General features: G+C 41.4%; 1 protein-coding gene across 7 annotated transcripts in view; it reads left to right on the top strand.

Moving 5' to 3' along the window:
* Nucleotides 1–394: 394 nt before the first annotated feature.
* Nucleotides 395–20,839, top strand: part of LOC120559456 (nuclear receptor coactivator 3-like) — a 65,603-nt gene continuing 45,158 nt past the window's right edge. For 2 of the 7 annotated variants that reach the window (XM_039801143.1, XM_039801148.1), the window contains exons 1-2: nt 406–525; nt 15,942–16,037. The gene's annotated coding sequence lies outside the window, so the exon portion shown is untranslated. Of the gene's footprint in view, nt 526–3,038; nt 3,079–15,941; nt 16,038–16,738; nt 16,759–20,839 lie in introns of those variants that run through there. The other 5 variants (XM_039801140.1, XM_039801141.1, XM_039801144.1 and 2 more) reach the window with 4 other exon arrangements.

Here is a 20,839-nt window from a genome sequence, read left to right as displayed (position 1 = left end):
GATAAGGATAAGACCACCGCGTCCTAATTTGCTCTCAACTTTAGGCTGTGTAACGTTTCTGTGTCATCCCCTCCAGCCAAACGCCTTAGTGGAAAGTCTGGAAATTGTGCTTTTTTCATCCTCCGGGCCCCACGAAGCAAACAATTGAGTGTTTGCTTTTCATTTAACTTAAAATACACACCGTGCCTTCTCTCTCTGCTCTGGTCTCGTCGCTGACATCCGTCTGTAGGCTGCTAGACAGACAGCCTGTTTCCCCACGTCCACCCCCTCCCCCCCTACCTCCACCCCCCTGCCGTGGTGGAGTCTGCCTGTAGTCCGTATCCTGGTTGGACGAAGCACCCGGAAGCGCGGCTTTTCATTCGAACGAACTCCTTTACCCAGGAGCCCCCGCGACGCCTCAACTTACAGAACTGGCTTCTTGGGCTTCGGGAGTGTTTCCCATTTAAACAAACAGTGCCGAAGATGGCGGAGAGTTAATGGTGTAAAGAAGAAATTATCGATCCGGTAGAGAGATACGTCCACAAGGTAAGCTCGTGCAGCGTGTTTGCTATCATTCAGCTAATTTAACGCGACTTTGCTTTTGGTTTGCATTTCGATAGAGGACGGAAATGTACTGACTTCTGTTCCCAGCTTCAGTGCACACACAATATTGGCATCGCTACGGTGCGGAGAGGGCACAGTGCATGGTCATTTAGTACATGACAGCAAAGATTTACTAACCTGTTTCATGACGGCGGTGAAGTGCACGCTAGGTGTCCTGTTTGTTTGTCAGCACTGCAAATTAAATGGACCAGATTTTTTGGGGGATAAACTTAACTTGATCACGCAAAGCTGTCCAGTTTACGCACAAGCTGGTGGGATCACAGAAGTGTTTCCAGATAGGTACAGAGCACCGGGAAGTTTTTTTGGGGAGAGCACACACACGTGAACACTCGCATACACACGCTTAAACACACAAACACAAACAGGATGATAGTTAACTATTTTCTCTCGCCTGTCCGTGATAGTCGGGAGGGAACTGTACGACAGCTGAGCCTGACGCTGTCGCAATATTAGGGAATCTGGACCGAAATGTTTGTTGATCAAGTGCATGCAGACATGCTCAACTGTGTGCCATTTGCGTCATATTTTAGAGAGGCTACTGGTGTATTTGACTGGTTTTGTTGCCATATGCCATACGGGAGGAGGCAGACGATGCAGACTAACTGTCTGTCAACCAGCCTGCGTTCTCGGGTCCCGACTGCTGAGAGATACAAAAAAAAAAAGTGCACTGACTCTACTGTATGTCTCCAGTGTGCAAGTCGGTGCACTGAATGGGGCATGCATTGCCTATAAATGTGAGGTGAAAGAGTGAATGGTCGCTGTGCTCGTGTTATTCCCTCTTAGGTCTCCATCATACACCAATCCTCCTGTCATCTGATTCATCCTTAATAATTTGTCTCACTGTATATCTGCAGGGGGCAGCAACGTGGTCCTGTGCATAACCCTGAAGGTCCATGGTCTGATCCCTGAAACAGCCAGTCAGTGTGGGGTTTGTGTGTGTGTGTGCATGAAAAGCACCATGTCCTTGAGTATGACACCAGATCCCTATTACAATACCTGCTCACACTGGAAAAAAGCAGTCTACCCTTCAGTGTGTGTAAACAGTAGTTGAATGGAAGCGATGCTGATGGTTTTGTGTGTAAGTGTGGACAGATAAGGGATGTGAGGTTGAGTTAATTACACTGAAGTCAGTGTTTAAATTTAGATCTGTTGGCGTTGTGGCTGAATAAGGCTGCAACTAATGATAATTGTAATATTTCATCTATGAAATGTGAACAAATAGTTTAAAAAATATGAATAATGTAAAATTGTAAAAAAAAAAAAAAATGTCCATCCGAGTTTCCCAGAGTAATAGTTGACATCTTCAAATGTCGTATTTTGTCCAACCAACAGTCCAAAATCCAAAGATATTCAGTTTACAGTGATATAAATCAGAGAAAAGCAGCAAATACTCACATTGGAGAAGCTGCAACCATAGAATACAAAATGATTACTCTTCTGTTTTCTCCTGAAAGGTTTACAATCAAAAGGTCAGAATTAGCCAAAGTGGTACTGAACCACTGAGGCACAATCATGGTGAAAATTTACTGTGAGGTCTTTTTAAAAAAAATTTTTTTTGCCTATTATTTTTATTTTACTGCTCTGTTTTGTATGCATTCCTATTACAAGAAGTTGTCGTGGTGATATTAGGTTCTTGTCTCACTGTTCTTTCTGCTTTCAATCGATTTTATAGTTTGTCAACTCTTGAAAAGCGGCTGCTTGTTAAGGGCTTAAACAATGAATTGATTATCAAAATTGTTGGCGATTCGTTTTTTTATCGATCGACGTATCGTTAACTGTTTCAGCTCTTGCGGCTGAATTGTCTGTCTGCTGCCCGGGTGAGGTGATGAGAAGCTCTTGTCTCGTTCCATGGCAACCCTCTTTTGACAGATTTACAGCCAACTCTGTGGCCCAAGTCTCTGCACACGGTGCAGACCGACACACGCCTACAACCTGCTCACAAGGAATTAAAGGGAAGATAGACTGGTGAGGGGTGTGGGCAAGCTGCTTGGACCCGTGAGGGGTCTTCGCTAAGCGGATGGTGGAAATGAATGGGTGGACAAGGAGGAGGAGGAGGGTGACAGTGATGCATGATGTTTGCTGAATGGGGGGAAAGAGGTTAGCAGGGGATGCTGGTGTCTGGGTCAGGCGCTGGGGTCAGGGCTCACGAGGCTGAGCGGGAGGACGGCAGGACATCACACACCAGCCTGGGAAGCTCTATGTTTGTGTGTGAGTGTGTGTGGAGGAGTGAGGGGGTGTGTCCGATAAGGGGAGGGGCTCAGGTGGAGCCTCTTGCTGGAATTCTACCTGGCTTTTTTGTCTTTTCTGTCTTTTCTTAAACTTCTTACAGCCTCTGATCTGTAATTAAAAAAAAAAAAAAAATCTTTTGTGGAATGAGGAAGTTCTCTTATTTAAACAGACCGCATTCTTTGCTCTCTCTCTTCTCTCTGTGGTAGGTCTCTCTCGCTGTCCCCTGCCTTCCCCAACTGCAGTGAAGTGAGTTGAACTGTCCAGTTGTTGTTGGCGACCCTCTCCGATGCGTCTTCACCAGCTCTCATTGATTTCACTCTGTGGAGGAGGGGTCTTTTTTATTTTTTTTAATCTCACTTATTTTTGTCCTTTACTCTGACATCTCCAGTCTGAGCGGTGAATACCCTACACACTTGATTTGATGCGGTCTTACTAGACTTGTCCCAAACGACCAGGGTTAGGTAACTTTTTTGATACCAATGACAATCTGATATTTTGAGTTTCGACATCTATACCAAGACAATAGTTTTTCCAATACCTTGTTTTGAGGAAAAGAGAGACATTTTTTAAATTCAAGAAAGGAAACCATCCATTCAAGAGCTCTTCCTAAATAAAATTAAGTATACAATTAGCATAAAAGGGAGATTTATAGCTCAAAAGTAATATAAAATGTATATATAAATAATAAGTTTTAAACAATGGGTACTTGATTCTGATTTCTGACTTAAAAATGGGAATCTTAAAAAATGGGTCTTAAAAATGCATTTGATAGCTACATATATTAAACACTGCTAACATTCTGAGGTTAAAGCTGCACATCCCGTTTAACAGTAATCCACTGGTGAAAGAAGTTATTGTTCAAAGTTAAAGTTATTACATTAATAAATCATTAATTCCCCCATTTTTTCTGCTGATCCGAAAATTGAAAACCGTGATCCGAACCGTGAGTTCTATGATCCGTTGCACCCCTAGTTCTGTTAAGATTAAGAATTTGTTGTCTCGACTTTTCACCAAATAATAGAAAAGTATTGATAATGGTATCGATAAAGACTCTGATCGTTAAACAGTTTCGAAATTGTTATCCATTAAAAATGAAGGATCCCCATCCCTACTTACCACACAAAATGCTTCTAGGATAAGGATTTACCGTGTGTTTGGCAAACGTAGCGCTCTTTTGTGTATTGCTGGCTGGGTTTGCTGGGTTAGCTGGAGTGTGAACTTCCTGAAATCCGATAGAGAGCAGGAAAAAGCGGCTAACGTTAGCCTAAACTCTGATAACCTCCAGGACCGGCTTCCACAGTGGATGTGCCATTCTTGAAAGGGGATTTTCCTGACGCAACCTGCAACGCCACAAACTAATAGTAGTTAGTAGTTAGTTAGGGAAGTGCTCCTTGGCCTTAAAAGTAGTGCTTGAGACCAGTGTTTGAATCCCTCTATAAGTCCTCTGTAAGCTTAAAGGGGAAACACAAAAACTGAATTCTTACTAGAATGATTTTGCATATTATTTTTAGTCAATATCTGCCAACCTTTATGGCTTTCCTCTGAAGCCAGAAACCACAGAACCAGCATTCCTGCCTGCAAAGTTATCAAGAGACACTTTTTGCTGCTGCTCTTCTGATAATGAATTGGAGATAGGCAGGGGATTTATGTGTTGGCTTTAGCTTTGACACCCAAATGAGCTCTATTTTATCATACAGCTAACAGTTTGAAACCAGAAATACTACCCACATCCCGTTTAACCCTCCCCCCCCCCCCACCCCCAAAAAAAAAAGACATGCTGCCTGCTTTCAAGGCTGATAAGGTCACTCTCCACCTAACTATTAAGGAAAGTCCTTCACAGACTGTCTTTTGAAAGCTTTCTGTTTTATTTGTTTAACTTTTTTTTTAAACATTAGAGAAGTGTTCAAGATTATCTTAATTACTTGTTGATCATTTTGTTATATATAGTCTCCCCCTCTGTCTCTCCCTCCCAATAATGCATTAAGTAGTTTACACTCAGATAAACTGAAAAAAGGATTTACTTCTAATAATACAAATGTTAGTTTCCTTTTTTATTCCTATATGCTGCTGATCTTATTGTCAGTTGTGGTGTGCATGCGTGTGTGTTGGAGTCGATGCTCTAGTGGTTGTGCCAGAAGCTGACGGGCTTTCATGAGTTAAGACGATACATGAAGAAATGTTGGTGCCACACATCATTTCTCAGTGTTGACACAACCTGCAATATCTTTTCTTTTACAGAGTCCAAAATAAATATACATACATCATACAATTTTTTTACTTTTTTAAAATATTTTCAAATAGGTTTCATTGTCCAAGTGCTTACTGATAATGACTGCTAACATTGCAACTTAAACTTGATTTTTCTGGCCACAGCACTGACATAATATTATCTATAACGTTGGATGTGGTGACCATATCAGCAAACAGTTGCTTATTTACAAATACAGCAGATTTGGAGCAACAGTAGCGTTTATCTCTTCGTTTTATAGCCACCTGACGATTCCAAGTCCAATATTCAATCTCCTTTTCATTCTGTCTCTACCAACTTTGTCAGATACTTCAACTCCAATTGAAGTATCTGACTCTTTAGCTACTAAATGCTTCACTGTGTTCATCAGCTATTCACTAACTTTGACCGTGCAGGAAGCATACTGTCAGTTTATCAGAGCATTTTGCTGCAAGCAGCTACCTGCTGCTATTTTGAGAATAGTAAAGTTGTGGATCGTAAAACAAAAACAATGAATTGAAAGATTCTAAATGGGTTTCATATTACACATATATACAATATATACAATGTAAAAAAATATTGATTAAAGCAACTTTAAGTTTGTTTTTATGTGACATTTTTGCATGTATTTGAATGTTTTTTTGGTTTGATTTTAGTTTTTTTTTCTACACTCAATGCTGCGTTCCAATGCCCATACTACCGTACTATTTAGGATGCCAGAAAAATATTTAGTATGTAATATATTACGTCTAATGCCGTATGCCAAAAATACCAGGATGTACTGCATCCAGTCAGATTTTGCAGTATGCAAGCCAGCATGCTTTTCTTGCCATTCTGACCCACAATCCTTTGCGCAGCATATATGAGCAAGAGGGTCAAGGTTCAAGGTGCAATGTGATGAAGTGTTATGTCCCAATTGTATGCATAGTGCATGCAACAGTACATACTTTGTAAGGGCAGCTGCAGTACATACTATAAGTAAAATGACAAAGTATGCAATTTGGAACTCAGCCACATTCTATAGTATCTTTCCATTAAATTTATTTTCTTTTGAAATAAAAATTCATCATTTGAAACAACCCACTTTCTACAATCATGCTTGCATTTTTGTAATATTTAAAAGTGTTGAATTTACCGTAAAAAAGGAAATTGCTGCGATACTCTACACACTACATTGAGGGAGTGAGATGGGGAACGGCATGCAACAAGGGTTGTACTTAAGCTGCAATAGTATCCCGCTGCAGAGCTCCAAGCTTGGGCCCACCTCTGGCGCTGGGACCCATCTCCATCGCCATGATGCATGGTGGAAAATGACGTGTGTTATCACATGTTAAGGTGGAAAATCCTGTGTGCTTTGGAATAAATTAAGTTTACATGCCACTAAATTGTATTGCGCAGTGTATTGTTTTATTGCGAGTTAATAAAGTAGCCCAATGAGCATATATTTAATACATTGTATCACGTCCATGCCACTGTATAAGTAAGCTAAGCCACACAACCTCCACTAATAAAACCAAGGTAAACAATACAACTTTATATTTTGATATACCTGTAACTTATAACATTATACTTTTAGCTAGAAATGTCTCCTTAAACCAGGGACATGGTTATACTAATTCTTTAGTAATTCCTTGGTGACCCTAAAGTTATTATTCACTGTTGTTTCCCAAAGCCAATCTGTTTCATTATCTTTAAGTTTCAGACTCCGTCAAAACCAGCATTTTGAAGATATCATCTTGGACTGATGATGAGCATTTCTCACCTTTTTTTTACTTTACAGATTAATTGATGATGGAAAAAAACCCTGCAATGTATAAATTGTTACATTTTATTGTTATTAAAGCTTTAGTGCGTAACTTTTTCTATATTAATGAACGTCCGTAACATTCAAGCCATTGCCAAATGAGTTGATACAAAGCTAATTAAGACTATCCGCTCCACACAACTCTCTCTGTATTTCTCAGTATGGCTATGTTCAGAAGGTTGTGTCGTCCGCCGACTTTCGCACGCAGAAAATCAAGTGAAGATAATTACGTCTTCTGAAGAGTCCATCATGTTTTTTTTTAATCCTCCCTGTCCTCCTTTGGTTACAAGTAACTGTGTGGAGGAGGGGTGGGGGTGGTGCACGATCACGGAAGGCTTGTATTATGTGGACGTGCCGACAGTTTTGTTGTCAATACTTAGAATTCCTCGTGGGGGAGACAGAAACTATGCACTATATCTTTAAGTTAATGTTTGTATTGTTAAACACTGATCTGGAACGAGTCTTGAAACTAGGTCAAAAGGCGTTGACCCGTTCAGTAACAGCAAACACAGGTCATGTCCTTGCTGTCGTCTGAAATTGATCTGAGAAGAGTTGCGTCATTCATTTTTGTTATTCGGTGTGTCCGGTGATCCAATTGATCTTTGTTTTGTCAGTAAGAAAAATGTATTTTGCGTTTTAGACATTTTTTGGGGGGGAAAGTTACAGTGAGGACCTGTAAAGTAGTTTATACATATGTCTGTGATAATGGAATAACTAAATATTAAACAGGGATGAGCTGATGCACCATCAGAACAACCGTCAACTTGACTGCGTTTCCTCGGTTTCAGTTTCCTTTCTTTCCCCAGAATGCCTCAGTGCAGCTCATGTCCTCTGCTGCTTTATTTTTCTGAGAGCTTTTTCTTGTGTGAGAGGAATGTCAAGTGCCCATCTCGGTGCATTTCTCCCTGTTCTGTGTTTTGCTTGTGGTTCACTCTTGATTTTTGTCTTTTTTTCCTCCTCTAGTCTTTTTCTTCTTCGTTGTGCTTCTTTCTCGTGGTATGCAGTTAGCTGGTGCCCAGGACTTTGTTCTTTACACCTGAATCATAGCACTTAAGCTAAACACGTGTGTGTGTGTGTGTGTGTGTGTGTGTGTGTGTGTGTGTGTGTGTGTGTGTGTGTGTGTGTGTGTGTGTGTGTGTGTGTGTGTGTGTGTGTGTGTGTGTGTGTGTGTGTGTGTGTGTGTGTGTGTGTGTGTGTGTGTGTGTGTGTGTGTGTGTGTGTGTGTGTGTGTGTGTGTGTGTGTGTGTGATGAAGGAGGTGGGGCAGATAGTGAGGAGGAGGGGAGGGGGGAGGAGACGTGGAGAGTCGTTTTATTAACGTGGCGACTCCCGCTAAAATTCAGGGAGTGCTGTTGCATCCAGCTGTTACTGGTTGCGCGAGGCTTCGTTGCCATGGCAACACAGCCCTGTGCGCCTGCTCAAGGTCGTTCATCCAGTTCTGAACTGAGCAGCGTGCTGCACATGGGATGTACACACACAGAGAGAGAGAGAGAGAGAGAGAGAGAGAGAGAGAGAGAGATAAAGAGAGGAAGAGAAACAGACAAACTACTTCAAAGTGACCAATCAAAAGCACTTCTGTTCTGTCCCCTCCCCATCTAACACACACACGCACACATATCGACATACATACACACACTTTCTTCAATAAAGAAACAAACAAAAAGAACCCCTGGCCTTGGGGCTTGTAGGTTCTTTTGCCAGCTGATAAAATATTTAGCTGGTCAGTGGGAGAGAGAGGGATCCAGTGGCTGGAGAAGAAGCGAGCTTAGCTTTGTGTTTTCCTTTCTCTAATGGTGCATTGCTGTGAGGCTACCTGGGGCTTCTTCCACCTCCTCTCCTCAGAGGGCTGCAGCATCCCTCATGGGCTCTGCTGCATGTTTGACTGGACTCAGTACAGCACACATTGTGCCTTTTAAAGGCCCCTACACATTGTGTGATAGCAGCAATCTTGCAGGTTCATCGTATGTCACGCTGGGCAAAATTGGGTCAAATAAAATCTTGGTCGCAATCTGTATCAGAAAACCTCAGCATGTCAGGCGATGAATACCTAGTGAATTGTAGCTCCACGCAGTAAATAGAGAAAACAAGACAAGAGTCTACAGCCATGCTAGCTACTCTGCTAAATGCTAATACTATCATGGCAACATGCTCAAAATGACAGTGCTAACTTGCTGATGTAATGCAGGTATAATGTTCTCCATCTTAGTTTAGAGGGTTAGCATGCTAACATTAGCTAATTAACACTAAGCACAAAGTACAGCTGAGGTTGATGGGAATGTCATTAGTTTTGCAGATATTTGGTCATAAACCAAAGTGTTGGACAAATTTCGCCCCGATGGTGGAACTAGATGAAAAGTCAGAAGGTTACCAAAGTCAGTGGGGTTCATCCTCTGGGGACTATGAATGTCTGTGCAAAATGACATGGTAATCCATCCAGTGGCTGCTGAGATATTACAGCCAAAGTAGTGGACCGATAAGACATTGCCATCACTACAGCCATGCTGCTAGCAAGGCTAAAAATATGCAAGCAGAGACATGTCATCAATAGGGTTATGTCATTTCATATAATTTGTGAAAATACTGAAATAAATCACGATGTGCTTAACATTTTGTCTTATCGTGATATTAACAGTGTTGGGACAGCAGGCACGGCTGAAAGCAAAACTTACATTCCTGCCTGGAAAAAAAATAGTTTAATAGCATTAGCCTGAAGAGAAAAAGAGCAGAGGTGGTTCATCACATTATAAAGGCAACATACGTTGACCACGAAACGAGTTTGGAGTCTAATTAAGCTGAAGTGGAAATGATTCATCAATCACGTTATGTTCACTTTGCAGTAATTGTTCAGAGAAGCACATCACAATGTTGGGATAGAAAGTTTTAACAAGTTTTTAGAATATTAAAGTGGCTCAATCAGACAATTTTAGGTCGTCGTAGACAATGTGAGAATTTGGTCCTAAATTTTGGACGCAGGCTGTTTTTGGTCACCAAAGCTCTAAATCAGCCATCAGCATCTCTCAGTGCAATTGAAAGCCATTGTTTTAAATTGACAACCTAAAATTTACCTAATTTCACTCATGATTGTCAACTTTTATCTGGGAGCATCAGAATTCACCAAGGGGGTAAACTTCTCCTCACAACGCGTAGCTCCTATGGCGCCATTTTGATGCTAACAAGCACTCGCCCCCCGTTAGCATTCCATTGACTGCCATTTATTTTGACGTCACTTTGACAGCGAAATAACTTTACATCTGAAGCGTTTAAAGGCTTTATTTGTCCATTGTTTATTTTTAAAGAAACACGACATACAAAAGGCTCCATTACCTTGTATCTCACGTTATGGCTCTGTAGCAGACGTTTTTGTAAAAACAGGCTAACGATTGTGTCATAACCACGGGACTTTGTGTCACATAGTAGAGGAATTAATGTATAGTACAGGAGAAGCTCGCAGGCAGTTTTGACTTACATTAGCTGTTTAAGTTTAATTACTAATGTTAACTAGCATTTTAGTTAGCATAATTAGCCTGTGCCTATGTTATCTCCTTACATATACCTACACTCTCCGTCTCTGTAAGATTGGGAATGATTGAGATTTCTCTTGGCACAGCTACCTGAAGACTTACAACTTTCAGACAGGTTGCTCACGTCACATTTACGTCGTCTCTCTCAGTTGGAGGCTGCGCAGTAACGCTAAGCACTCACCGGAAAAGTGCTTCGAATATCCTTCACTGGTCTCCGTCCAGAGCAACGGGATCTGTTGGTCCATTCTAAATACTGTCTATGGAATTCACACAGTGTAGGAGCCTTAGGAAACCTCACTCACATTGCTGCTCTGCAAATACATGAAGGCGAGATAGCAGCAGACCACTGTTAGCAATGGTTACAGATAAGCACTTGCCTACATATTCCTGAATCTGCCACAAAACTGTGTAAAGACAACATGTGCTAAATATGGAGGGTGGTTTTCTTCTCCTGCTTCTGTTTTTCTCTTTTTGTTATTTGCAGGGTGCACACAGAGTTCAGCAGGATTTTATGGGCTGAAATATGTGCCACCAGAAACTGAATTTGAATCATTTATATTTGAATTTGAATTGCTAAACTTGAATCATTGCATTGAAAATCGGAATAGTATAATTTTAAATTGAATTTATTCGTTTGGAACTGAAGTCCAATAAAATTAGATCCTCACTGAAAATTCAACTCTCTATATATCTTCACATTCAGTTCTCAAAATTCAATTTCAAGTTAGTTTCAAGTTTCAAGTAGGTGCTGATTGGCCGAAGAGGAGTCCTGTGTATCTATCATAGACAGTACAATTAATGGACAAAGCGACGCCATAGACTTCCCACGGAGACCAGTGAAGTCTATTAGTACTTTTTTGGTGAGAGCTGAGCATTACTGCGCAGCTGCAAACTGAGAGAGACGACGTAGATGTGAGGTGAGCAACCTGTCTGAAAGTTGTAAGTCTTCTGGTAGCTGTGCCAAGAGAAATCTCAATCATTCCGAATCTTGCAGAGACGGAGAGCGTAGGTATATGTAAGGAGATAACATAGGCACAGGCTAATTATTGCTAACTAAAATGCTAGTTAACATTAATAATTAAACTTAAACAGCTAATGCAAGTCATTCTGCGTGAGAGCTTCTCCTGACTAAACGGTAATTCCTCTACTATGCGACAGAAAGTCGTGTGGTTATGACACAATCGTTAGTCTATTTTTACAAAAACGTCAGCTACGGAGCCATAACGTGAGATACAAGGTAATGGAGCCTTTTATACATTGTCATGTTTCTTTAGAAATAAACAATGGACAAATCAAGTCTTTAAACGCTTCAGATGTAAAGTTATTCGCTATCAAAGTGAATGGCAGTCAATGGAATGCTAACGGCAGGTGATGGCTTATTAGCATCAAAATGGCTCCATAGGAGTTACGCTTTGCGGAGGCTCTGTCAGTACCCGATCCGTTCCACCGGCACGATCCGTTCTGTGCATGTGCAAGATGACACGTATGCCATGACGTATGCACAGATGATAATAATGTTTTACGACCTGCCTCAGGCTAGCCTCCACCGGGATAGCTAACAGCTAATTCGGCTAACCGCTAGCCGACAGCCTTCAGTCTAAAATAACGCATGCGCAGAACGGATCGTGCAGGCACAACGGACAGCTAGATTCAGTCTAAAATAACGTTAAGTCAAACATAATGGGAAAAGCAGGCTACAGCTAAATTAAGACTTCACAGTAATAACAATAAAGACAAGTATTGAGTGATTGTATTTTAAATGAGCACAAGTAGAACTGACGTAACAGCTGTTATATATGTTAACGTTTATTTTCAAGTTTTATTTTGAGGGTCTTTTAAAGTTTACATGCTGTCTCAGCTAGCGGTTAGCCGAATTAGCTGTTAGCTAAACTAACGTTACCTTAACTGTGGAGGCTAACGGCAGACCGCTACAATCAGCTAGCGGTTAGCCAAATTAACCGTTAGCTAAACTAACGTTAGCTTCCCGGTGGAGGCTAACGGCAGACCGCTATAATCACCTAGAGGTCCGCCGAATTAGCTATTAGCCAAACTAACGTTAGCTGGAGGTTACAGATTGGGTAGTGTCGTAAATCCTCGTACCACAGCACATGCGTGAACATCTTGCACATGCGCAGAACGGATTGCGCAGGTGGAACGGATCTTGTACTGACAGGCTCGCTCACCCCCTTGGTATCTGTGCTACTGAACTCTATCTATCAATCTGCGCTCAATTGCTCTTCCTTCATCCTACTTCAACTACCTGGATGTCTGTCACAGTAACTTGAAATTGAATTGTGAGAACTGAATTTGAAGATGCATAGAGAGTTGAATTTTCAGTGAGGATCTAATTTTATTGGACTTCAGTTCCAAACAAATAAATTCAATTTCAAATTATACTATTCAGATTCAGTTTTTCAATGCAGTGATTCAAATTAAACAATACAATTTCAAATGATGTGATTCAAATTCAGTTTTTCAATGCAATTATTCAATTTTAGCAATTCAAATATAAATTATTCAAATTCAGTTTCTGGTGACACATATTTCAGCCCATAGGATTTTCACAAACCAACTTTTCAGGGAGACCAGGGAGGAATCGTGTCGCTTTTTGTGGTCAGTGACGTGATGGTTTACGGGCGATGTGTATGTGTATCGTTGCTTAAAAGAGAGTAAGATAACGCAATCTGTCACCTTTCTGTGATCCCTGGGCAGAGAATAGCTGGATTTTAGGCTCGGAGGAGGTTAGTTTCATGTTTCTTGTTGCTGTAAGGTAATGGATGCTTATTAAAGGGGTCCTCAGAAGGGTTTGTGTGTGTCTAAGAAGGGGAGTTCTGTTTTGTTACTTATTTTCCATTGTAAAAATCCAGACTTAGTTTATGTGTTTTTAGAGCTCCTTTAGCTGCACACACACACACACACACACACACACACACACACACACACACACACACACACACACACACACACACACACACACACACACACACACACACACATTTATGGGGTAGGACTTGAGGTAAATGTTACCAGCTGCAGCACAGTGAGCAAGTGGCTTCAACTCTGCCTGAACCCGGCTGTTACGTGACTGCCGTCCCTCAACCGCCACACCTCCTATATCACTCTTTTCCTGACACACACACACACACACACACACACACACACACACACACACACACACACACACACACACATACACACACACATACACACACCGCCATCTCCATCCACCAGCTCCTCTTTCCAGTGCCACTAACGGCAGCATCACTCATCTCAGGATAGCAGGAGAGCACTCCAAGGTCTGCTACCCCCACCTCGTCACCTTGGTGTGGAGCAGCAGGCCAGCCAAGCCGGATTCATCTGATTGGCTGCCCCTGCCTCCCCCCCGAGGTCACACTGTTGGTGTTGTGATGTCACAGAGGCTTGTTTATCCGTTCCTCCTGTCAGGCTCATTTACAATACTGTAACATCGGCACCTTGCATGAGCAATAACTTTAGTAATTGCTGTATTCTTGAGTCTTTATTTGGATCCCTATTAGCTAGTCACTGGTCTTCATGGGGTCCACACGAACAACACAACAATAAAAACAAATTTCAAAATAACAGTATTAACTGAACAAGCTACAAGCCACTCAGAATCGGATTGAAACAGGAGGTTTCAATAATAATGGTGATTTACAAAAGTGGGAAGTTGATTTCATGTAGCAGAAGCTTTAAGTTTTTTCCCCAAAGTTTGTTGTTTAAGTAGCTGATAACCGCACACCACAGAAAAGACGCCTAGCTGGACTACATTTTTATTTACTTAAAGTTTTGTAGATTATAACCTTAAAATTACCAACATTTGATGACCTTGTGTTTAACATATAACCAGTTCCACAGGATCTCCTGGACACAATTCTGGGCAAAGGTACTCAGGTTTACAAATGAGGTGCTACCAAAGGAATGGCAGCTTGTGTACTTCCGCCTACAACCCTGATTCGTCCATAGAGAACGGTTCTCATCATAAGATTGACCAGTGCTCACTTGACATTATTAAACCTATGACCCAAACCAGTACATACTAGTTTTTTTCGCAAAAGAAGTGTGGTGCATTATTTCAAATAACAGAAGATTTTTTATTTAGCCTCCTCAGTTAGCTACATCAGCACGGAATAAAGAATAAATCTGGCTAAGGCATTTAGTTTAGGCAATGTTCTTTACTAAATTCATTTTCACCCATTTAGTAATGGTATGAAACTCAATGTGTAGGTTCTCTCTCAGCTCTACTCTCAACAGCCCCCAACCCTTTATTAATTGTTAAAATTTTGCCTCAGTAGGTGCTATCAATCAAAGCATGTTTTGGACAGTGGTGGAGGAAGTATTCAGATCCTTTTAATTAAGCAAAAGTACTAATACCACACTGAAAAAAGACTCTCTTACAAGTAAAAGTCCTGCCTTGAAAATTGTACTTAAGTAAAATGTACTAAGTATTAAAAGTAGTACTTGATGCAGAAAAATCCTCACATTTTAGAAACTGGAAACCTTAAAAGTGACTCTTTCGACCCTTTTTTGCCACTTTCAACAGAGTATTAAAAGTGTCCAAAAAAGCATCAAAAAGAGCATTAAAACACTTCTTTTCAGCTGTTGGCCGTTATATTGTTGGGTAGTAGAATAATAACATTGTATTTTATAACTACATGTGTTTTGTGTGCAAAAATCGTAACTTGTAAAGTAGGGGTGGGAATCACCAGAGGCCTCACGATACGATATAATCATGATACTTATGTCACAATACAATATTATTGCGATTTTAAAGATATTGCAATATACTGCGATAAATTGCAAATTATTACCTTTTTTCCAACTTAAACTTTGTCAATATCTGTTTTATCTAAAAAGATACTTTTTTTTTTTGTTCGTCTCACTTCATTTTTATTGCTGCATAATGGGATTGTCAAGCAGACAAACTGACCAACACATATATAATAAAAGATCGATACTTGGCGTCTGTGTATCGATACAGTATTGCCACGGAAAAAATTGCGATACTATGCTGTATCGATTTTTTCCCCCCACCCCTATTGTAAAGTAACTAAAGCTGTCAGATGAATGTAGTGGAGTAAAAAGTGCAATATTTCTCCCTGAATTGTAGTGGAGTAGAAGTAGAAAGTGGCATAAAAAGAAAAGACTTAAGTAAGTACAAGTACCTCAAATTTGTACTTAAGTAGAGCGCTTGAGTAAATGTACATAGTTACATTCCACCACTGGTTTTGGATGGAGTGGACAGCGGATTTAAAAAAAAAAAGTTGGAGTGTCTCCTTATCTCCCGCTCCATCTTGCTCCAATTTCCCTCCGGTACCGCTAACACCATGAGTTTGAAGTCTGACCAAGCCCGTCTCTGTTTTCTGCAGTGCAAGCAGTATGCAGATGAACGGCGCCTGCCCTCCCTCCAAGCCACCATTGGCCCGTCATCTGGTGGACTTTTTGCCGGCAGAGCTCCGGGCACTGGTGGCATGGAGGGAGGGCAGGTGCCATTCATGTGATAAATACAACGCAGCTATTTTTCTTTTTCTTTTTTGTAGAGTGGTGAGCGATTTGAGCGAAGCTAGGTGAAATCCGAGTTGAGCTTGGAGCAATATTGAGCAGAGCGGCCTGCAGCGGAGGGAACGAACAGCTCGGTGAGCAATGAGCAGAAATTCTCACTGCCCCCCTCCACTCACATGCCCCTGTTATCAATGCCTTTAACCCCAATGAATCCCATTTTGTGAAAGAGACGTTTAGACAGCTCAGTGAAACATATGACTAAGGAGATTTTTAAAAGCGTGCTCATGACATGCAGAGAGGACGCAGGCTCAGGCTTTAGTCAAACTGCTGAATTTCACATTCTGCTGTGGATGGAGGACTTTGCAGTTACTACCTTCACCCCCCTGTTTCTGCCAAGCTGGGAAGAAGGAAGAAGCCCTCCATGCTCAGGCAGAGGGGAGGGAGCGTATTTGGTTGAATCAGCTTTTCCTCTCCCCCACCTCTCTCATTTCTTTTACTGCCTCCCTCCCTCACTGAATCTGTTAGTCCTGTGAGATCCGAGTCATAGTAAACAGGCAGTGACATCTGCATGCTCTCCTTAGAGGAAAAGGGGCCAGAATTTAAATATTGATTTGATGCAATGTGATACACAGATTCCGGTTCTTCTCGTGTTCCTCTTTTGGGAGCTTTTTATAGCGGTTGTTTGTGTATTTTGAAGTGTTGTCCAGCAAATCAGACTTTATCCAAAAAGAAGGCTTCGCTTGCATTAAGACTCTCCTTCTTCTCGCTGTGTATACGTGCATGTTCCTGTGTCTCAGTTAGACACGATGCCCAAGATGAAATATCATCTCCCGTTGGACTCAGCTGCCCACTCAGGTAACCATCAGGTGAACAGCTTCGGCTTGCCTGCAGATCTAGAAGGCTGCTGGTGATGTTTATTGAGCTGATCAAGCCCGACTAATGGAAGACTGACTGACAGACTGCTGACATCGCTGGTAGATTCAGGTGCAGTGTGATGGAGGAAATGCTGCCTTTTCCTCTCCTGTGAAAACCTGCCTGTGTGTGTGTGTGTGTGTGTGTGTGTGTGTGTGTGTGTGTGTGTGTGTGTGTGTGTGTGTGTGTGTGTGTGTGTGTGTGTGTGTGTGTGTGTGTGTGTGTGTGTGTGTGTGTGCGCGTGTGTGGGCGGGCGCAGCCATTTAAATTGATGACTATGGATTAACAGGAGGGCAGATGTGAAATAATATATATTTTATATATAATATGCATTCATTTTAGACAAATAATACCCGCGTTGTACTGTGTAGTAAAATACAAATTTCAAAAGTAAAACCAACACAGATTTTTTAACTATTACTCTTTGGTCCCTTCCATTAAATATAACTCCTTTTTAGTCTCCATAGCTGATCTCCCATTGGATCAGATTGGTTTTCCTCTCTGTTCCATCCCTATATCCTGTTTTGACAGAAAGCACAACAAATCAAAGCTGCTGCATCATTGTGACTTGAATGACATGCCACGCCACTGCAAATCACCTTAAGTTTGCCTGACCAAGGCAGATGCTTCACTGTTTTTTTTACACTGCCAACACTTCAGTAGCATCTGCTCGTAACAGTATATTCATACTGGTTAGGAAACTGAATGAGGAGGGCTTACAACCTGCGATTCGGGATGTTTTTAGATAAAGATCACACTTGGAAATGTATCTTCCTGTATTTTTATGTTTTGTATGTATATTTTGTAGATATATTTCTGTTTTGTTGATCTGATTTTAATATACCCTTTTCATTTCCCCCCATCCCACTCAATTTCAGTCCCCCTTTAGTGGGTATGGATTTAATGTCTTGCTCAATAACACTTAAAAGCCAAATCTGTAATTGTGTTGAGTGTATAAATTCCAGGTATAATATAGCATCATCAAAGAGTGCTGGCAGCGTTGAAGTGTTAACTGATCAACATGGCCGGTGTGTCTGTGCTTTCGTTAACTCCCTAATGTGCACTCCAATAACTTCTCTATTCTGCTTCCCATAACCATAATGTGATATGGCTGAATTCACCACTGACTGATGGGTGGCAGGCTCAAACTCTCAGCTAAAGAATCTATGTAATCAACGTGTTTCATCCATGCTGTGCACTGTTAACAAACGGGTGAACTTTGCTGACGTGCTGAATGCCATCCACAATAAGGCATGGATACCCGACCCGAGGCCGACGGGTCCCGACGGCCAGGGCCGGGTTCGGACAGATATTTAGAAATTATGGTCGGGGTCGGGTCGGGCTTGGTCACATCAGCGCGATAAGGCAACCGCTTATTAACGTGCGCTTGTTGCCCCGTGTGTGCTGATGCGCTCATCTGTTGACATTTCCAAATGCCTTCCTACAGTTGCTTAACAAAAGCGGGCTTTCCACACAAACAAACGTAGCCTACATGTGTCATTAGTATGAGGAAAAAAATGAGATTTTAACTGTGTCGGGCTCGGGTCGGGCTCGGACACAAATTTCTTAATACCTGTCTGGCTCGGGCCGGGTTCGGTTACTGCTCTGTCGGACGCGGGCCGGCCTCGGACAGAAAAATTCGGCCCGATCCGGACTCTAATCCACAAGACCAAAGATGACCTGTTTAAACACCTCAACAAGAAGATGACGGCCATTTAAGTAACGCTGGCTAAGATTGCAACTTAACTCTCTACATTGTCTGAACTGGTCCATGAACCTGTATGCTAACCAATACAACATCAGAGCTCTGGCAACCACATAGATAATAGAAAAAAAAGCTGATTGCATGTGCGAAAGTCAAGGCTGACGATCCTAAAAATCAAAGCAGGAGATGAACCCTTTAAACCCCAATCACACTGAATCATCACCATCTCAATTTTAGCCACAAAGAAATGTTAACCCATCACAATTTTATATTGTTTTTCACATTTGAACATTACTGATGTAATCCTGTTTTGAGTTTTGGTGGCGCAGCTGCCCTTTGTTTACATTTGCAACACAAATTGTACCTTTTATTTAGGGTGGATGTCTGTTATCACAGGGACTTTACTGTCTACTCGAATGAAAGCAGCTTAAGGTCTATGGGATACTACAGGAAACACATGCAAGGTGGAAACGCATGCACACACTGTGTTAACTGAAAACTGTTCTTCTCTCACACGTTGGTGACAGGTCTCCAGTCAAGGCCTTGTGGAGAGTACGTGTTGGCCCAGCACGATCTCTCTCCCTATCTCACCAGGGCTAAAAATAACACCATCTCCACACTAGAGAGAGGGTGGAGGGAAGGGAAAAGGAGAAGGTGGGGATGAGACGGAGGCAGAGTGAGAAAACAATAATCAAAGCAGAGAAAGGGGAGAGGAGACGGACGGTGGAGGAGCAGAGGTGAGGGAGGAAAAGAAAACAAGTCATTAATAATTTACCTGGAGGACACTTCTAGTTCGACCTTTAGTTCTGGTCAGCGGTGTTCAGCAAAGAACAAAGTGTTCTACAGTATAGTGTTGGGAAACTCTTCATATGATCAGACTGGTGTGTAACATCTGGAAGTCTGTGCCCACAGCGACTAGCCAGGTGTGCTCATGTGCTTAGCGGGCGTTCAGACCCAAAATAGCACTGTGATACAAACAAACAAAAAAACATGGAGAAGATGAAATATGATCCAAGATGGCAAATACTTTGCAGCAGTAGACAGGATTTTACAATTTGAGGAAGTTATCCTGACAAAAAATAATTTACATAAATTCCTCGCTCGTAATAAACTCGAGGTAAAGCGTACAGCTACCCTCCTCACGTTAAATAGTAATCTACCAGGAATATGTGCTTGCATCTATTTGGTTTACCAGTGCAGCATGACGTCATATTGCAAAAGTTGTTAATTTTTGTTCCTGTATTCTGGTCTGTAGGGTTAAAGTGATGGTTCGGAGTAATTTCACCCTAGGGTCCTTTGCACCATGACCTCGAGCCAAACATGCCCCCAGAAGCTTTTTTCACCTGGGTCTAACATTGGGAGAGTTAGCTAGAGTAGCGTTATCAGCTGAATAGCTTAGCACAGGGGCTAATGGACCCACGTTTGTATCTCGTAAATGACCCCACTAATAATGTCCGAAATGATACCAAACTTATACACTAGTACATATAGGTTATGCTCTCATAAAACGATGGATTGGAAAGTTTGTAAGTACACCAGAAGTTTATGAACACTTACCTGCTCTCTTCTGCTCTCTGTTGTTGCTGCTGCTGCTACGTGCAGTTTGACGAGTGCTTAGGGCCGTCTACAAATTACTACATTAAAAAGAGATACAACAAAAATATTTATTAATTTAATGATTAAATAAGGTAATGTCTCCAAACTTGCCTCAATTATTACTTGTCTCCTGCTAGTAATACTACAGCACTTACTTAAAAAAAAAAAGTTAAATTAAAAAATATTTTTGTTGCATCTCTTTTCGGTGTTGTATCACTTATCACTTTAAGTTGTAGAAATCTGGGACAATGAATAGAGGGAAGCAGCTTCATACCACTTCCATGATCATTAAGTAAGCGCTTTGATTTACAAAATAAGCTACGTGTATAAAAAGAAAGGGAGGGGGTCTGTCTTCAATTATTTTAAAGCTATTTATAAAAAAATATATAATTGAGAAACTTTTCTGCATGTGTATCATACTCTTAACTTTTGTCAGACAGAAATGAGCTTTAGTGTTTTCTCACACTCTCTCCTCACCTTCTGATCCCAATTCCACGGATCTTCCTGCAGCGGCTTCACAGTGAAAACCTTAAGGCGTTCTAATCCTATCTTTTTGAAAAAATTGTTTTGCTTCTTTGCTATAGAAGTCCACTGTGCAATACTCACTAATTTTCTTTTTGATTTAGCTGGCTTTTGCTGAGAAGCAGCTGCGGGAAGTGTTAGCTGTCAAGCTTAGCCACAACGGGCTTAACCGGCGGTAGACAGCAATGCACTTCCTGTGCC

Source organism: Perca fluviatilis, chromosome 5 (genome assembly GCF_010015445.1).
Source record: "Perca fluviatilis chromosome 5, GENO_Pfluv_1.0, whole genome shotgun sequence".
Classification (NCBI taxonomy): Eukaryota; Metazoa; Chordata; class Actinopteri; order Perciformes; family Percidae; genus Perca; species Perca fluviatilis.
This window is presented reverse-complemented; position numbering and strand designations above follow the sequence as displayed.